Here is an 18,710-nt window from a genome sequence, read left to right on the forward strand (position 1 = left end):
GCGAAGAGAGTAGATCTTAAATGTTAGAACCACACATACACACACACACACAAAAATGTAACTATGTGAGGTGATGAATGTTACTAACTAACCTAATTGTGGTAATCGTTTCACAGTATATCTGTATATCAAATCACCATATTTCATGCCTTAAACTTACACAGTATTGTCAATTATATCTCAATAAAGCTGAAAAAAAGAAAAAACAGACTTAATAAATATTAAGTGCCAACTGTATGCCTTTTAGAAATTCATTTTTCAGACTTTAAGTCTATACACATAAGTATAATGTGTATTTGTATTTAGTAAATTTAATTTAGATCAAATAGATTATGGCGTGTGCCTCCTTTCACACAATACAATGTGTATGTTACTGAAAAGCTGTTTTTACTTCAGTAATTCATAATAATCAGTTAATGGGAATATCCTCTGTATTTGTCTCTTCATATTTTTATTTAGTTCAAGTGAATCACACTTACATAACTTTAAATTTGCAAAACTCCAAACATTAAACAAAAACTTACCTGTTTGGGAGATTTTTTACTATTTTTAAAGAAAGTTAAGCCACATTTCAGAGACTCCAACTATTTTCATATGTTCTGAGCTACTCTAGGTTTTCCTATAGATAAATTCAGTTTCCTCAAGCCATTTTCAATAGAATACTTTAAAGTTTAAAAGCTTATGATATTTTTAGACAATGTGTTTAACAGTATGAACTTTAGGTTAAAGCATCAAATTATGGAAAAAATTGCAAAAATTTTATAAGAAATCTGTCCACAATTGTTGCCTCATAGCCACTATGTTCTATTGGTTTAAAAGAAATAAATTATTTTTCAGAAGAAGCCAGAAATATGGGGTTTTTTAATAGTAAATTGTGAGATTTTTTGAATTTTGGCAACTCAATAAAAATTTTTTTGGAAACATTATACAGGCCAAGCATAACTTTCCTTCAGGATAAATTTGGCTGGCAAGATGGCAATTGATAGCATAGCTTTCCTTTGTTATTTGGTAGTAATCTCAGGAAAAACTAATCAAGATGACCATGACTCTTATGGATGCTTCAGATAGTGAAATATTTTTACTGTTTTCCCATAATCTGCCACCCAGGTCATCACGGCTGTGGAAAATCTCAAGGCACAATAATAATGTTCATTGTTAAGTGATTTATGACATAGAAAAATTAAGAGAAACCTGCTTCTACAGTTAATTGAATTATGGGACACTCAGAACCAATAAATATATATAACAAAAAGGATTATCTCTCCCAGATAATGCAGTCAGGAAAAAAAGATGGAATATGATTTTATATAAGAAGCACTTTTTATGGGCCAAACACTTCTCTATGTGTTTTATGGCTATCAATTCTTTTAATTCTTATAATACCTGTATGAAATAGGTATTATTATTTTTTTTTATAAATTTATTTTTGGCTGCGTTGGGTCTTCGTTGCTGCATGTGGGCTTTCTCTAGTTGTGGCGAGCAGAGGCTACTCTTCGTTGCGGTGTGTGGGCTTCTCATGGCAGTGGCTTCTCTTGTTGCAGAGCACGGGCTCTAGGGGCATGGGCTTCAGTAGTTGTGGCATGTGGGCTCAGTAATTGTGGCTCACAGGCTCTAGAGCGCAGGCTCAGTAGTTGTGGTACACGGGCTTAGTTGCTCCACTGCATGTGGGATCTTCCTGGACCAGGGCTTGAACCCGTGTCCCCTGCATTGGCAGGTGGATTCTTAACCACTGCGCTACCACGGAAGCCCAGTAGGTATTATTATTATTACCATGTTACAGGCAAGAAAATATGCCAGAATGGTTAGGTAAGCTTTCCCAAGGTAACATAGGTAGAAAAGGAGGTGCCAGGATTTAAATGCTAGCAGTGCCCCTCCAGAGTCTGTTTTTAACCACTAAGTAGTCCTTAAAAATTGAATATACACTATGATCATATTCATGCTAAAACATGAAACATTTTGGGAAAAGATATGCTTTTCTTACTAGACTAGTACAGACATATTGATCTTGTTTCTGTCCTTCTCTGTTGAACTTGATCTTCCCATTGGGCCTTTACACCACCTGTTTACCTGGAATACCTCCCAATCTTCACATGGCTGACTCCTTCTTCTCCATCATGTCTCAGCTGAATGTCACCTTGTCAGAGGTCTTCTCTCTGACTGCCTTATATAAAATCATGGCATTCCAGGACTCCTGATTACTCTCTACCTATTTATTTTAATTTCACCACAGCCTTCTTCCTAACCGAAATTAATATATATATAGTTTTATATGCTGACTGTGTTTTTCTCCCACTGGAATTTAACTCCCTGAGCTGGGACCTTGTTTGCCTTTTCCTCCACTATTTTTCCAATGTATGGAACAGTACCTGGTACATAGTTGTTGTTCAATGAATATTTGCTAAATTTGTGCATGAAGGGAAATACCAAAATGCAACTAGCATTTGTGCTTTGGAAGGAAGGTTTGGGCATCTTAAAATTCCCAATTTTATAACAAGCAAGATTTGTATTTGGTTTAATGGTTAAGCAGTCTTTGCTTTGTGATTTGGCAAAATGTAAACAGTTTAATGGACTCATATGTGGATTGAACCTAGGATTTCACAGAATCATGCAATAAACACTTATTGTATATATACTAAGTGTAAGTGTGTTAGCTACTGTGTTGGCCTATATCTTGACTCTTCCTTTAAGAATCACATCCTAGCCTCAGACTCTGTATAATTATCTATAGACTCTCTCTATAGAGAGAGAGAGCTAGAGGAGACTTATGGGTAAAAAGCAATCTAAGCTTTGCCAGTGTGCTTACTATCTAGCTCTGCCAGCCTCTAGCTGTTCTCATCAGCATCATATGCTAAATCCAATGGCTTTGGCACCTGGCTTGGGTTCATCTCAGTCCGAACACTGCCCATTACACTTAGTCACCTCCTAGTGCTCATTCATGTGACCTTGACCCATCTCTTACATTCCTCATGAGTTCACTGCTTTACCTCCTCTCCACATTAGCAATCTTCATTGGGCTTTCCGCCTAACAAATCCCACTTTCTGAATCTGCCTTACTCCCACCTTGTTATGTTTGATTTTCGAGGTTATTGAAATCTGCAGACCTTTGTGTGTTGTCCCAGCCTCTCAAGCCCTTGATTTCACTTCCTTTCATGTCCAGACCTGTGCCTCTGATTCCGCAGTCAATTCAGCCTCTCTCTCTCTCTTTCTCTCTCTCTCTCCCTCCCTCATTCGATGATCCACTCCACTCTCTCATCTACTTTTTCTTTTTCTACAATCTTCCTCATATTCCTCAATTCTAGAGAAATAACTTGACTACTCAATGTAATAACATTACAAATAATGGCCACCTACTTCAGCGGGGCTTTTGACTCTACTTAGCAACACTATTATTACTGTGATAAGGACACAACGTATCCATGAAATCATTACCAAGACCAACATCATGAATACTTTGCAAACTTTTTATGCGCTCCTAGTCAGTTTCTACTCTTCCTCATGGTACCTCTCTCCCAAAGCTTTACCTTTTTCAAGCCCACCAAATGGCTTACTCATAATTCAGAGAGATCATAGAGCCCTGGTGCTAGAACATTCGCCATTCTTCCCTCTTTCATAGTTAGTCTGTGTAATGCAAATGAACAAACAGAAACTTTAATAAATTTCTATATGTCTTGCCCTCTGAAAGCTTTATATCAACTTCTCACTTATTCCTTACAACAAACTTGTGAAGTTAATACCATTGCCTTTAACTGACATGTGAAGAAAACTCAAGCAGGGAGTGGTTAAGTGCCTTACATAAGCTCATGCACTTAATAAGGACCTCAGCTGAGATACGAATTCATTTTTATCTGACTCCAAGTCCCAAGTCCTTATCACAACACAATATACTGCCTCCCCTCCATACCTATCCTTTCCCCCTGCTAGGTCACATAATGCCTTTTTCAGGTCCCAAAGTAAGAATTACCACTTTCTATTTCTTCCCTGTAAGTGTCATCATTTCCCACTTTTGCATCTGTTTCCCAAAATTTTGGACCTGGGTCTGTGACTCTGGTCCACCTGTCCAATGAACTCCCATGTCTGGGCATGACAGTGTCATCTATGAGCATCAAAATTACCTGGCCTTTCAGTGCCATATACTGCATGAACTCACAAGGCATGTCTTGTTTTGCCTCAGAGTAAGAGATGCTCCTTCTTCAGCCCAAGGTTTTTCCTCTATAGTTCCTAATTCTATCCAATCTCATTCCTTATTTTCCCTCAAGTAGATTATATCCTTTAGACTATAATCACACTCAAGTGATTATAAAAAAAAATAAAAAAATAGAAGAAAGCAAGCACCAATGTCACAACTTCACGTTTTCTCAATCTCACCTATTTCCTTTCATGATTACCAGGATTGTTCAGAGTTTCCTGCAGTCACATTCTCTGCTCCTGTTCTATTCTCTTCTCAACCCACTGCAATCTTTTATCCCCTTCCTTGGCTAATCGAATTCGTCTTAACTATTAAGGTCAACAAAACAGTCTGATGCTTTCTCTCCCATCAACATTCTGGTTGAACTCTGTAGTACTATGAGATTCTGCTGGCCCTTCTTAAAACCCTCTGTCCTTCAGCTAAGGAGACATTTTCTCTCCAAATTCTTCTTTCACCTTTTATACTTTTCCTTCTCTGTTTTTTTTTTTTTTCCTCACTGACTTTTCTTCCATATCCAATTTCTTAAATGTTAGTAATCCCTGGTTCATGGTTCTAGGCTTTCGTTGTTTCTCATAGTTTACATGCTTGCTGTGAGTTTTGATTTTGCCTGTGGCCTGATCCATCGCTTATTTATGTTCACTCCCCATGGCTCCTCTGGTGCCCAGCTCCCTCTTATGTCCCAAAACACTATTTTCTAACTATCATTAGGATGTAGCACAGACATCTCCTTGAAATCACTGTCTTCTTCTCAGACTTGTCCCCTTTTTTCTATTGCTTGTCTTGGCTAATCATTTATCTCCTTCACTCTCTTCACTTTCTTAGTTCTCCTCTTTCCATCAATAGCCACAACCAAAAGGTACAAAGCCCAAATTCCAGAACGAGATCACAATCTCATTTAAGTTCTTATTTTCTCTCATCTGAATTTCTCTCCTTCCCGTTTCCTCTGAACTCAGTAAAAAACCATTTCAATTCATTCTCCACGTTTTGAATTTTTTTCCTAAAATACAAATCTCACAATATTTCTCCTAGAAAACTTGTTATCTACAAGATAACGTACAAATCCCTTAGTAGAGTATACAGGCTTCTCTTCATCATCCCCCGACCACCTTCTCAGTTCCATTCATCCCTCCTTTTTTCTATACGCCAGCAATGCTGAATTCAAGGCAGTTTCCAAAATGCAACATGCTTTCACAACTCTGTATTTTGGGGATCTGAGTATGCATGTACCCTTTTCATCTGAAAAACAGGTATTTCTCTCTTCATCCACTCTCCTTGCCTGCCATCTGCCCCAATCCTGCTCATTTTCATGATGTAACTCCAAAATAATTTCCACGAGGCTCTCCTTCACCTCTGCAGGCAGTCACTCTTTCCTTCTCACCATTTCCCCTACTCTGAAAAACAGGTTTGTTTTTTTTTTTGTTTTTTTTTTTTTACAATTTGTTTTGTTATCCACACATTGCAACTACTTTTGGATGTGTCTCTTTCCCCCAGCTATACAATCAGAGAACAAGCTGGGTTTGTCTTTTCGGTCTTTATTTTCCCCCAGTTTAGCAAAGTGGCCCAAAGTAAGCACTCAACAGAAGTTTGTTAACCTTTGAATGAATTTATGAACTGGATGGAAAATTGCAATAGAAAATTTGCAGATTCATTCCAATGAATTAATAAATAAAATTAAAAATACAGCTCAGAATTATAGTTTACAAAATGAGAAATATTTAGGACATAAAAATCAATACATTCCCATTTATACTGACCTTTAATAGGAACTGATCTTATGGCAAAATTGAAGCAAATAATAGAGATTTGGGGTGAATTTAAAAGTATGCCAGAAAAAGCTAAAGTGATTTTGGTAAAAGTCAAGCAAATAAAAATATTAGCCTCAAGAAAAGAAAACTAAGATAAGTAAATGAAGGACTATATAAAAATGATCCTAATCAATTGTTTATTTTTACAAAGTTAAAGCAGAAAGACCTAGGCTTGAAGAACAACTTTAGGGACTAGACTTTATTAGAAGGGAAAATTATCAGTGTTTAAGTGTTGTTAAATATTGGAATAAGTAGTTCAGAAAAGTTGTAGAATTTATTTGGAAGACAGTCAAGATTTTATTCAGTCTGAAATTAAAGAATCCTTTAATAGAAAACGTATTTCTGATTCTACAGCTATAAAACACATGAAAAAGTCTGCTGAACTATATGATGCCAATGTATCACATTGTACATCATTATAAAAATGTACTTCTAAAAATTGACTAAATATAAACTTAAGCCTAAGAGTATACATATATCTATTCTGGGTAAACTTAAAATATAAATGACTGATTTTAAAATATTTAAATAGAATTATTTAAAAGTTACTGCTTCTGGACAATAAAACATAAAAGCCTCTTTGTTGGAGAAATGTGAAGTCATTAAAAATTGATCTTAGGTCTTGTCCACTTCTGATTTTTATTATTCTCTTAGTCCATCTTTACCATTTCTCAATAATAGCGGACAGGGTATTCTCTCCATAATATATTTTTCTCTGACTTAGATTAAACCTTTGGGATTAAGTTTCCCATTTTTCTTTATGGGATATTTGGGGGCTTTTAATGTATATTAAGAAAATATCAAAGGCCAGATGCTCTTTTGCTTGATGGCATTTTCCATGATGAAGACTGGGCATGTGTGTGGGCAACAAATCACTGGGCCACTCATTCTCATACCCTTATTACTAGATGTGGTTGAAAAAAAGTCAAGGCTCAGATTTTATGAAACAGTTTATTAGCTACCATTTTTTATTTTGGATTAATTGCTATTCCAGAATATAGACTCAGATTGTCCTTATCAGTCTGAAACATGAAACACAAAATCTGTTTAGAGGAATTAAGTTTTATCACATAACTGGTTTTGATTCTGGAAAATCAGTCATGGAGGAGGATAAAACTCATTTATAAATTCTCATTTGGGCAAAATGATTTAGGAAAGAGTGCTGAATGGATACCTGATCTTATTAATGTCTAAAGTATGGCCGCTGTCAACATAGAAGAGGATACTTTGATTGTAAGATGTGGGTTTTATGTATATGAATATAAATGGTGTTAATAATAACTGAAATTGTTTCTCCAGTGAAATTTCTCAGTATATTACAAGACCAAATCAAACCAGATTTTCAGAAAAGCAAAGCCTTGTTAGTGATTTGGAGCACTAGAATGTTATGTGTTTGTTTGTTTGTTTGTTGAGGAGAAAGTATTCTCCCCTTTTTAAGAATTTATTGCATTTATTCCTGAATCAAAATCTTGCTAGAATAAATATAATAGCTTCTATTTAATCTATGTTTGTTGCATGCTTATATTGCCTTAAATTTACACTACATAAAAACTATTTAATTCTGCAATGTGAGCGACTTGGGCACGTTTTTGATGCCTCAGGCACCTCCTCAGATTCCCTCCTTAGACCCTCATTCTTTCAGTCTGCCTCAGTTGTCCCTGTAGATGACCAGGGCTGCTTGGGCCCATATGGTCCCACTTCCTGTGGATGACCAGACACCTTCTTGGAATGCAAGGCCCTCCTGGGTTGCCAAGGTGCAGACTGGCTTTTACATCCCTACCACATCCAGATTTGGATAAAATACTATTTTACAGGGTGTAGGATCTGACCTTCTGCATAGCCATCCAAGGGTGTGCCCAGGATCCATATAATACAGGGAGTAAATACTCCAGGTGATAAATTTTAACCAAAAGGAAGCAAGAAATGGGAAGAAACAGGGTCGATATATTCCTTCTCCTACCTCCATCCCTTCCTCCTACAGACTGCTTCATGCTTTCTCCAGTTTATTTGCAGCTTCTTTGCAAGTCAAGTGGTACACCTGCCCAGTGGTTCTCTGTGTCTCTGAGGCTCACTGTAGAGTAGTAGCCAGCATGCTAACACATCCTCTCTTCTATTTCGCATCATCTCCTGCCTCACTTCCTTTTTACTTCACTCTCTGTGTCTTGGGCTCATGCCTCCCAAATAAAGCATGGATGCTTAATTTGGGCTTTGTTTACTAGGGAATCAGGACTGAGATAGTTGATGTTACTCTCCTGTGTCAGGGAGGCATAGCTCTCCATCGAAATGTGTGCAGGGCTCCCTCTTCAGGAGTCTAGAGTTGTCACTGGAAAGTATTGGGTTGGCCAAAAAGTTCATTCTGGTTTTTCCATAAGATGTTACAGGAAAACCCAAAAGAACTTTTTGGCCAACCCAATAGCTCACCAGCCAAAGGCTCCATTTTTTTCTATCCCCCTTTGCAGCAACCTGTGGCCACATTACCCACTCTCATCACTGGAATGTGAGCAAGAACAAAGTGAGACACCTCTGGGCTCACAGCTTTTAAAGAACATGCAGATTTTCCTATGCTCTCTTAACGTTTCCTTCATCTGCCACTAGGGGGTGACAAAACCAAACGATGGGAGAAGCACAATGTAGCAGAAAGCTGACCAGGAATATCTGTTTTGGCCTATGGTATGAGTAAGAAATGAGGTTCTGAAGACATTTTGAATTGTATTTGGACAGCAGGTAGTGTTTCTTTACCTGAAAAATCTTGATATTATTGTTAAGAAAACTAAGACAAGGATTTTGAAGTATACTGTCATTAAGTGAGTTTGTACATTTGAATTCAATTCTGCTTCCAAAGTCTGTTCTCTTAACCACTATACTCAATTGCTTCATGTAATAATCATACAAATAATACCAATAATAAATATAACTAATATTTATTATCTTTGCTGTGTGTCAGGCTTGCTACATCAATTTCCTCACACAATCTCACGATAGCTCTATGAGGTAGGTACTCTTATTAACCCCATACTGCAGCTGAGACATCAAAGAATTTTAGCAACAAATAAAATGTGAACCTGGGATTCCTAATTAGAAGCCCCTATTTCTACCTAATATGGTATACTGCTTCCCAGAGCATTTCAATTTAGTAGTGACTTTTAAAGGAAGAATAAATACATATATTCAGTAAATTTAAAACTGCATTGTGGAGTAAAAGTCCATTTTATCTTAGAGAAATGTAAGCTCTAAATCAGATGTATTACACTGACCAAAATGATAAACCACAGAAAGTCAAGCTTCATAATTAAAATAGTTTTCTGAAAGAGCCTAAGGTGAGGTTTATTGGACAGTAAGCTATTATCCATTTATAAAGCATCCTATCAATTTCATAGATTTTTGTGGTTATTAAAAATTATGTATGATACAGAATTTATTGTGGTTAATGGCCAAATCTTGAGAAAATTATAACCAGAGAACACGGTTTCATTTATATTAATATCGATCACTCGATTTCATTTTTTTCCTTATAAAGTTTGTGTTAATAAAACACTAGAATTCATTTTTCCTTTTTTCCTTTCTTTCTTTGATCTCCACCTGTCATCCTCCAGATTTTGGACTGTTTTTTCTTTTACTTTTAATTTTTAAATGTGTGTTGAGACCATATGATAGTGCAATCTATGGCTGTACTAATAACCTGCCCCAATGTTAACCATGCTGACTTCACCAAAGGACTATTATTGTGAGAATTTAAAATGCCTTCGTTAGGCTGAGGTTGGTAGATCTATTGTTTGCACCTCCATTTTTATGATCTTTTTGAGCAGGGATCTGAATAAGGGCTTAACACTCACTTTACAAAAATAAAATCATTCCATATTCATTTTGTACAGATTACTCAATAATTCATGAATAGCTTTCTGATTGAAACTATTTTCATCTTTTTTTGATAAATCACATCATTTTACTCCCATAAATAAGTCCATTTTGTTATTAGAGTCATGCTACAGTGAATGAACATTAAATACACTGCATTATTTAATTAATGCTTGTGCTCATTATTTGCACTGGAAGTAAATAATATTAAGAAAAAGTAAACAAATTATTTTAATGAAGTCTTTTATAATACTCTTTTTTTGCTTTCAAGGTTATGGCTGAATGAGTGGTCTAAAAAAGTTAATAGTTTATTAAATGCCTTGGAAGAGTTTTCTGTCATTAGAAGTAAAATTTGCCAGTGTTTGCCTCTGATTAGAAGTATTAGTACAATGTAAGGTAAAAAACATAAAAGTAGCCCAAAAAATCCCAGTTACATACACAATCAACATGTAGGCTCCATATCAAACATACTGGCTTTAGAACTATACAGTTTGAGGGGAGAAATAGTCCCTAAAATGTTTATAATACTTCTGAATTTATGTCAAAAGTGACACTAAGTTTTCTGAGTACCATGAGATAAATATAAAAGGAAGTAAGGTCCACTTGGTCTGATTTTTGGTGGAGGTGGAGACAAGAAATTTCCTAATCAGAAATAGACTTTGCATGATGCATTTATCTCAGTAGGGTACCACACTGAACATATATTCTGGAATCACATGAAAACACCTCCAGGTTGCTACTGGTGCTCACTAATGTGCTGATACACCCATGTTTTGGGCACAGCATATTTTTTAGTTCTTCTTAGATGAATCACCCTGCTTGCTTTCTTTGCACTAGGACTTCTTTAGCAATGACCATGCTGCTAAAAGATCAGGTCATAGGAGAATATTAATATATATTCTGAGTAAGAAGATGCCCTGTGATTTACTAAATGCATTGGGCCATAATGATGACAGACTTAGCCGTTTTGCTATTATCTTTGTCAATAAGAGCACAGGCGTTATTACTCTCATCTATTTCCATATATTTTTAGAATAGGTTTTTCAAATAATTTACCAAGTCCTATCTTCATTGTTTTAACTGTAGGAAAAATATATCTTAACTCCCCAAACTGTCTCTGAAAACTCTGAATCTCTCTTAATTTGAGCATATGTAGTATAAACTATAAAGGGCTCCACAGTGCCTACAGAAAGAAATCATCTCTTCCCACAATCCTGTTCAAGGTCTTTCATGAGCTGATTCCACACTGACTTTCTAACCAAGTCAGAGTGCTTGCTGTCCTACAACACTGTTCCTCAACTTTTTTTGAGGCAATCCCTCACTGGCAGTGCATCCAGACAACTTACAGAAGAAACACAAAATAGTCTGGACTGGGGCATATACACCCTAGGACTCAGGCAACCACCAAGAAACATTTTTAAGAGCAATGACTAGCACAGTATGTGGAACAAGGCAAGCGATCGATAATATCTGGAAAATAAACAAATACATTAAGGAATTAATTTCCCACATTTTATCATTGCTTACTCCCTTTTTTCCATGTAAAGTGTCTTTTCGCCCCATTTCTGCAATGAAATCCTATTCAGCCTTCAAAAACTTCCTCAAATGTCACTTCCTCTAACGGATATATTTAGAATCCTTTCCAGCTGGAAGCCATATCTCTCTTCTCTTAGTTACCATGAAACTAACCCATGTCTCTGTTCATGCCATTTTGGAGTAACTATCAATGTCTACTTTTTCTCTAAAATTACTTGATTTATGGGCATGCTTTCTATTTGTTTCTAGACCCTCAAGTGAAAGATCTGAGTTTGTTTCATTTTTGTGTCTTTCCTAATACCTAGCATCGTGGCTTAATATCAAGGACCCTAAGTGATATTTCCAGAATGAACTAATGGAGAGATACATAAGCTGACCATTACTTGCAACAAAAATTTCCTTGGGAAAGAGCTACCTGTAGCTAGACCTATGGTTCCCCAGCATGTTTTCTTATATTTCTTTATCATGTTAGTCATGTTCTATTATAATAAACCTACATATGATTCTGTTTCCCCTACTGGACTATAAGCACCTTGACAGCAGGGATTATATATTATTCATCTGGATATCTCTAGGGTTTAACAACACATTGTGTGACACCTGTTAGGAGTTGTTAGTAGTTCATAAAATAAATAAATGAATGGGTTCTCTAAATTACACAGCTTCTTCCCCATGAGGCAATCCATCAATTTTGGTTTTTTTAACCAGGAGTGCATATTTGCCACATCCCATAGCTAGAGTCCAGGATCTACACCATATCAAGCAGATGCTCTAAAATCACAAAGTACAGCCCATACACAGGAGGAAAGTTGCAAGTAAATTGCTGGAGCCAATTGAAATATTATGCCGTACTGAAATAGGTAAGTGTACCTGAAAAATGCAAGGGGTATGATTCAAGGCCTCAGAGGATAAATCAAACTGACAGCTCTTGTTTCTTTAGGACTTCTCTGCCACTAGATGAATCAAATAATACTGTAGCTGCTTTTGAGACAAAAGTTTTTGCTCTTGGAGTAAATGAGTTGAAGTTAGAAGAATCATCTCCTCTCTTGCCTTTTCCCTGTGATAGTACCGGTCTTTTTAAGACAAGCAACACCTGGGTCATACTGCTGTTCAGTATATAGTTGTTAAAAGAAGAACCATGAGAGATTATTCTAGGGGGAAGATGTCTGGAGAATACTGACACACCTTATTAAAGAGTTGCCCCTGGTAGCAAATCTCAGCCCATGGCATTCTTCTCAATCCTTTTCTTTTATCCTATTTTCCAACCGAACTAAAATATTCATTTCTCTTTTTAGCACACAGACCTTGCCCATTTTCAGTTTCATGCCATTGTTCATATTTTTTTACTCCACTGGAATTTTCCCTGCCCACAAATCTCCACATATTGAAATTATAACCATCCTTCAAGGCCTAATTCAAATCTTTCACAGATGTGAGCTGTCCCTCCTTTAAATGTTAAAAAAAAAAAACAACAAAAAACTCTCCTATGTTTCTTATTTCATCTCATCCTATTTTTTGGCAGAGATGCTATAAAGCAAAGACTATATCTTGATTATATCTCTATGCCTTATATGTAGCCCTAACGAGCAAGCTGTTCATTGTAGGATTTCAATACATATTCTTATGAAGTCTTTTCCCACCAAGGCTTATATAAATAGCACTAACTTGATTAACCAAATGCATATTTAAATGAAAGTGAGGTAGATTGTAATGAGAAACTATGCTATTTGGATCAACTCTCCCAGTGAAAACAATGAAAAATGCTGGATAAAATATTTCTTTTTAAAATTAACCTTAAAAGAATTGAAAGGCTGAAAAGATAGTGGGAACATCCAGGGTAAACATTTTTTGGAGGTGAGAATCTGAACCCACAGAGAAAAGCAGAATCTCAAATCAAAATAACTGCACCTTGCCTGAGGGCATTATAAAGGGATAAAGGAGAACCAATATTAAACTTGTTCCCTTTCTCTAATCCCAAGGGATTATAAAGAAGACTGCCTTTGTAGATGAACAATGTTAAGAGAAGAAGGAGTGAACGATAATTCTGTCCCTGATAAGGTGTAGCACAGCTGTAGACCTCCTTTTATGTACACATAACTCAAAAATTTTAAACTGTTAACTTAGATTGATCTAATCAATCACTGGAAGTGCCCCCAGACAATTTAGAAAAATACAAAACACTCTGGGGTAGGACACATTTATTCCAGGCCTCAGAGAACCTCCCATGATATTTCAATAACAATGATTAGCACACAGTCAAAGATAAGCAGACACACAAGGAAACAAAGCAACGTGAGTGAGAACCAGTAGAAACAGACTGATGTAGACTTCAGATGCCAGAATCACAAGACACAGAATATAAAAAAACTATGCCTTCTAATTTTCAAAAAATAAAAGAGAGTCTTTAACATGCAGGGAAAAAACCCTATAACAAATGACATAGTAAATTTAAAAAAGAAATAAACTTCTAGAAATAAAAATTATAATAATGAAATAAAAATAATGTTTTTCACAAAGGGAGACTGAGTTAAAGAATTAGAAGATAAATCAAGATAAGTTATTTGGAATGCAGTTCAGAAAGACAGAAAGAAAGAAGAATATAAAACATGTGGAGGATAGAGTGAGAAAACTTAACATAGGTTTAACTACGGGCTTAGAAGAAAATAAGAGAGAAAATGTAAAAGAAGCTACATTTGAGAAGATAATAGCTTGGAATTTTCTAAAATACTTTAATGACAGTTATAATCAATTTCAAGAGGCCCAACAATCCAGGCAGGGAAAATAAAAAGATATTGACACCTGGATGCATCACGGTAAAACAGTGGAAACACAAAGGTAATGAGAAAATATTATGAGCAACCAAAGAACAGTGGTTAGATTAACAGGTAACTTCTTGATAACAATAATGGATGACAGAAAACAGTGGAACGATATCTTTGATGTGCCAAAAGAGTATTACTGCCAACTCAAAATTCTATATCCAGAGAGAATATATATTTCCAAAATGATGGAGAAATAGAGACATTTGAAACAAGCAGATGCTGAGACAGATTGTCACAAGACCCTTACTACAGGAATTTCTCAGAATGTACTTCAAACAGAAGAAAAAATAATCCTAGAAGGAAGGTCTAAGATACAGGAATATATAAATAACAAGGAACATGGCAAATATTGGGCAAATAAAAATCAATATTGATTCTATAAAAGAGAATAAATAATGTCTAGTGGTGTTAAAAAAGAAAAGAAAGAATTAAAATACAGACAGAAATAGCATATACATTGGGAAGGTGATAAGTGAATTAAAAATATTCTAAAGTAATATTTGAATAGCTTTAGTCTTCAGTAAGTTATAATTCTAGGCAAGTCACTAACAGAACACCAAGTGTATCACTCCTAAAACAGCAAAGAAGAATATGAAATGATTAAAACAAAATGAAAGGAAGGAAAAAGCAAGACATATTGATATTTAGAGAAAGAAGCAAGAAACAAAAGAAACACATGCTGTGATTCCATTTTATAAATTCAAAAGCAGATAAAGTATACTATATTTTTAAGGGCTATAGATATAGGTGGGAAAGTAATAAAGGGTGATAAAATAGTGACTAAAATGCCATTTAAGTCTGTGGCAAGGGGAGAGGCTGTGATGACATACGGACAATAGGCAGGGGTGGGGCTTTGGAGGGCTGGCAGGGTGTGCATCTTGCCCTGGGTGGTGGTTATGTAGAAGTTTGATTATAACTGTTAAAGTATACATACATGTTTTATACATTTTACTAAAAATGGTTTCTGCATTATTTTCCAGTGACAATATTTCAAAATTTTAAAGTGAGTTACAAATCAGAATACAGAATAAGAACACTGTCCTTTCCTTTATAATCCAGAAAATCCGGAACTAAGGACACCACTGGTTTTCCAATGCTCCTTTTCACAGGAGGGAGAGCCAGTCTGGACCAAACTTTCTCTGGTCTGAGGTGAAGTGAACAAAACAGAGACAATGTATGTAGACGTAGGAGGGAGACAGTTTCCTCTCTTGGTAAAGACTGTCTTTAATTTTGAGGTTTTATCCCACCTAGATTTAGGATTGGGGTATTATACACTGTCCTTTCTGTTAGAAAGTGACAGTAGCAGTAGGCAGTACTTTACTCTAATGTCCTTATTAAAAAAGAAAAACAGAATAGGTCAGTCCTCCTTTTCCTTCAATAGGTCACTGAGAACCCAGAGCCTATGAATCTCTGATTTATACACACCAGCAAAGTGACTGTTTCTTTTCAGGGGGAGGCTGCTTTTGATAAAAATGTGACTTGGTTATGAAATGAAAGAATTTCAGTGAGAAAGAAATATAGCCAAACATGGAATGTGGGATCAGGCACAACACTGTGTGGCATTCTGTATTAAATGTGAAAGCAGTAAGGTTAAGAGACAATGGAGGAAGATGAGGGCCCCAGGAAAATATATATGGACAAGCAGGATATTACATCTAGAACCCCAAATGGAGAAATGGCTTCATTTTCAGAATTATTCAGTGCTCAGACACAATATTTTATGCTGCCTATGGATGCATATTTCTTTTTTTGGAGACAGTACACGCTGGTATTCCTTGAATTAATATACCTTTTCTTCTACGCATGTGTGAATCAATTCAAATGCAAAACTAAGATAGTATAATGATAAGTTATAATTATATTATACCCTATATTATGTACTATAGAATATAGCATATTTATATTTTAATGGAGTATATTAGAATATAACAATTATTTTATGGCTACTATGCATATTTTTATTTATTTTATTAACTAGCTTTATTCCTTACTAATTCTCTTGGCAAATATTACTATCTCCACTTTACAGATGAGGATTCTGAAGCTCAAAGGAGTTGAATAAGTTTGTCAGCTCCTAAGTGGCAAAACTAGAATAAAGCTCCCTGTGGTTGAACTTCAAAGCCCTTCTCCTAGCTACTTTGCTGCTTTGTCTCACCACTGCATTAACATTCAAAGATCATTCCTGTACAGATTAAAATGCCATTTACTCTTTTAAACCACATTTTGCACTCACTTAGGCAGCTTCTACAGACCCCCTTGGAGAAAAGGACAGACTTTCCCAGAAGTACAATGAACAGTAATACCAGGACATGTGTAAGGGGGCACAAGAGTAATTCAGAAACTTGAGCATAAGTCTCTTTCAAAATAAAACCACAGTATCTTTAATCAAGGCCTGGTAATCATCATATCATTTCTCTGAGACTGGAATTGGTAAATGTGGGCTATCCCACCAGGCCTTTATATTTGGTTAGAAATGTATCCAAGAACTTGACTAGCAAGACAATTCATGCAGTACAAACAGGAATCTGTAATTCTTTCCCCTATTACCACAAAACACAGTTAGTTCCTGCCCAGAATTTGCTTTGAAGACAATGAGTGTCTGGGAGAAACCATAAGAGCACTGAAAATGGGACTAGAAGTAGTAAATAGGGACTGTCAAAAAAAAAAAAAAAAAAAAAGGGGGTTAACAAATTTCCTCTAAAAGTAAAATCTATTGTCAATTTACAACAGTTCTGAAGCTTGAACTAGAGGCATGCAATTAGTGAGCTGACTTGCAAGGTTTGCCTACAGTAAGGGGGAGTTTTCTTCCACCTGTACAAAATTAAGCATCTGATAACTATCTCCTGGTATGAGGAGATTAAAATAATAAAATAAAAATAAACCAAATGCTTTAACTTGGAATCTAATCTCTCCCATTATCCCAGCACATTCACATAAACTCTGCTCCAGCAGAATTCTTCTCACCCAGCAGGATGAAGATCATCTTCTCAGCAGCCAAATTCAGCAAGGCAAGTGACTTTCCTCCCTTCCTGATTTCCCCTTTAGAACTCATTCAAATAGAACTCATTCAAAGGGAAGACAAAGGACCCGTGGGTGGATGGGAGTTGTTTTGTACCTAGCCTTTAGGGGTACCTTATTTTTCTTAAAAAGATTATCTCAACATTACTGTAGCCAAAAAATAAAAACAAAACAAAACCCTAAAACAAATTTCTGAGGCAGTTTAAATTAAAAATACAAAGGACTGAGATATATTTTTAATTTATTCATAATTAGTTTACAGATTGGCTGCACCGAGACTCCAAAATCAGCAAGCTACTTGGGGATAAAGGCTATTGCAATTATCAGGAGCAAGCCAAATGCTACCTTTTGTTCTTACTAAAATCTTCTCCTTTAAAAAAAAAAAAAAATCTCCTAGCAAATGATTTTCTATTTCCTATTTAAAGAGGATTACATAGCAAACACGACTAGTGGCTGGAAAGCAAAGAACCTTCCATCGTTTTATTACCTGCCAAATAAAAATTAGTTCATTGTGGTTAATTCCTGCCAGGAGACCCCTTTTCCCTGCTGCCCATCAGGCCATTGGGGTATGGCAGGTTGGTTCCTGCCCGGAGTCCTTCCTACTCAGGAGGCTGTCAGATATGCTGCTTGCCCACTGTCTCCAACATCGTGTGGCAGCTCTGGTGTTCAGGCAGCAAGGTTTTGAGCTTGAATTGCCCCAGGAACTAGCTCAGAATTGCTCCTACTTACTAACACTGTCAAATCTCTGTGGGCATATATGAGGCCCTTCTCCAGGTACAAATCAAGAAGCCCTACAAATTTCACTTTGTAATAACTATTGGATACAGAAATTGTATTAGTTCCATTAGATGGAGTCATAGAACTGTTCAGAAAGGTTAGCTGGACGTAGTGAATGTCACAGTTAGACTAAGATAAAAAATCACTTTGTTAACTTAGAGTCTTTCCTCATTGGTAACACCCTATATTAAGGTGCCATCTATAAACAGTTTATTATTATTTATTAATGTGTGAAGCACTTTATAGCATGCTAGATAACAACTTAAATTCATGTATTAAAGATGCACATACATGGTTTAATACGATTTACGCCTTATAATATTCTTTAAAACAGCTTTCCATAGTCTCATCCGTTAAGTATTTATTACTAATGCATTTTATAACATACTTTATACTACATTATTTGAGCAAGTAGCTGCATTTAGTGATCATTTCATAAATAAGAATAAAGCATTTATAAATGGCACCTTAATTTAAAGTGTTACCTTCCCATTACTAGAGAGCTGCTTGCCATTCATCTCATTTTGTGATTATTCTCCAAATGCACCACTTAATAAAACAAACACTAAGTTCTATTTTCCCTTCATCTGATTAAAAGTTTATTGAGTCATTTTCCTCCATCTGCTTTCAGATGTTGATAGCTTGGAGGCTTTAGTGTGATTTCTGTTGAAACCAAACTTTTAATTCAACGATATTTCTGTAAACATGATA

General features: G+C 35.9%; 1 protein-coding gene across 2 annotated transcripts in view; it reads right to left on the reverse strand.

Annotated features, from left to right (window-relative positions):
* Nucleotides 1-18,710, reverse strand: part of ARHGAP15 (Rho GTPase activating protein 15) — a 617,448-nt gene that overhangs the window by 486,526 nt on the left and 112,212 nt on the right. The window lies entirely within an intron of this gene.

The sequence above is a fragment of the Balaenoptera borealis genome (assembly GCF_965194805.1).
Source record: "Balaenoptera borealis genome assembly, chromosome: 6".
In the NCBI taxonomy this organism is placed as follows: Eukaryota; Metazoa; Chordata; class Mammalia; order Artiodactyla; family Balaenopteridae; genus Balaenoptera; species Balaenoptera borealis.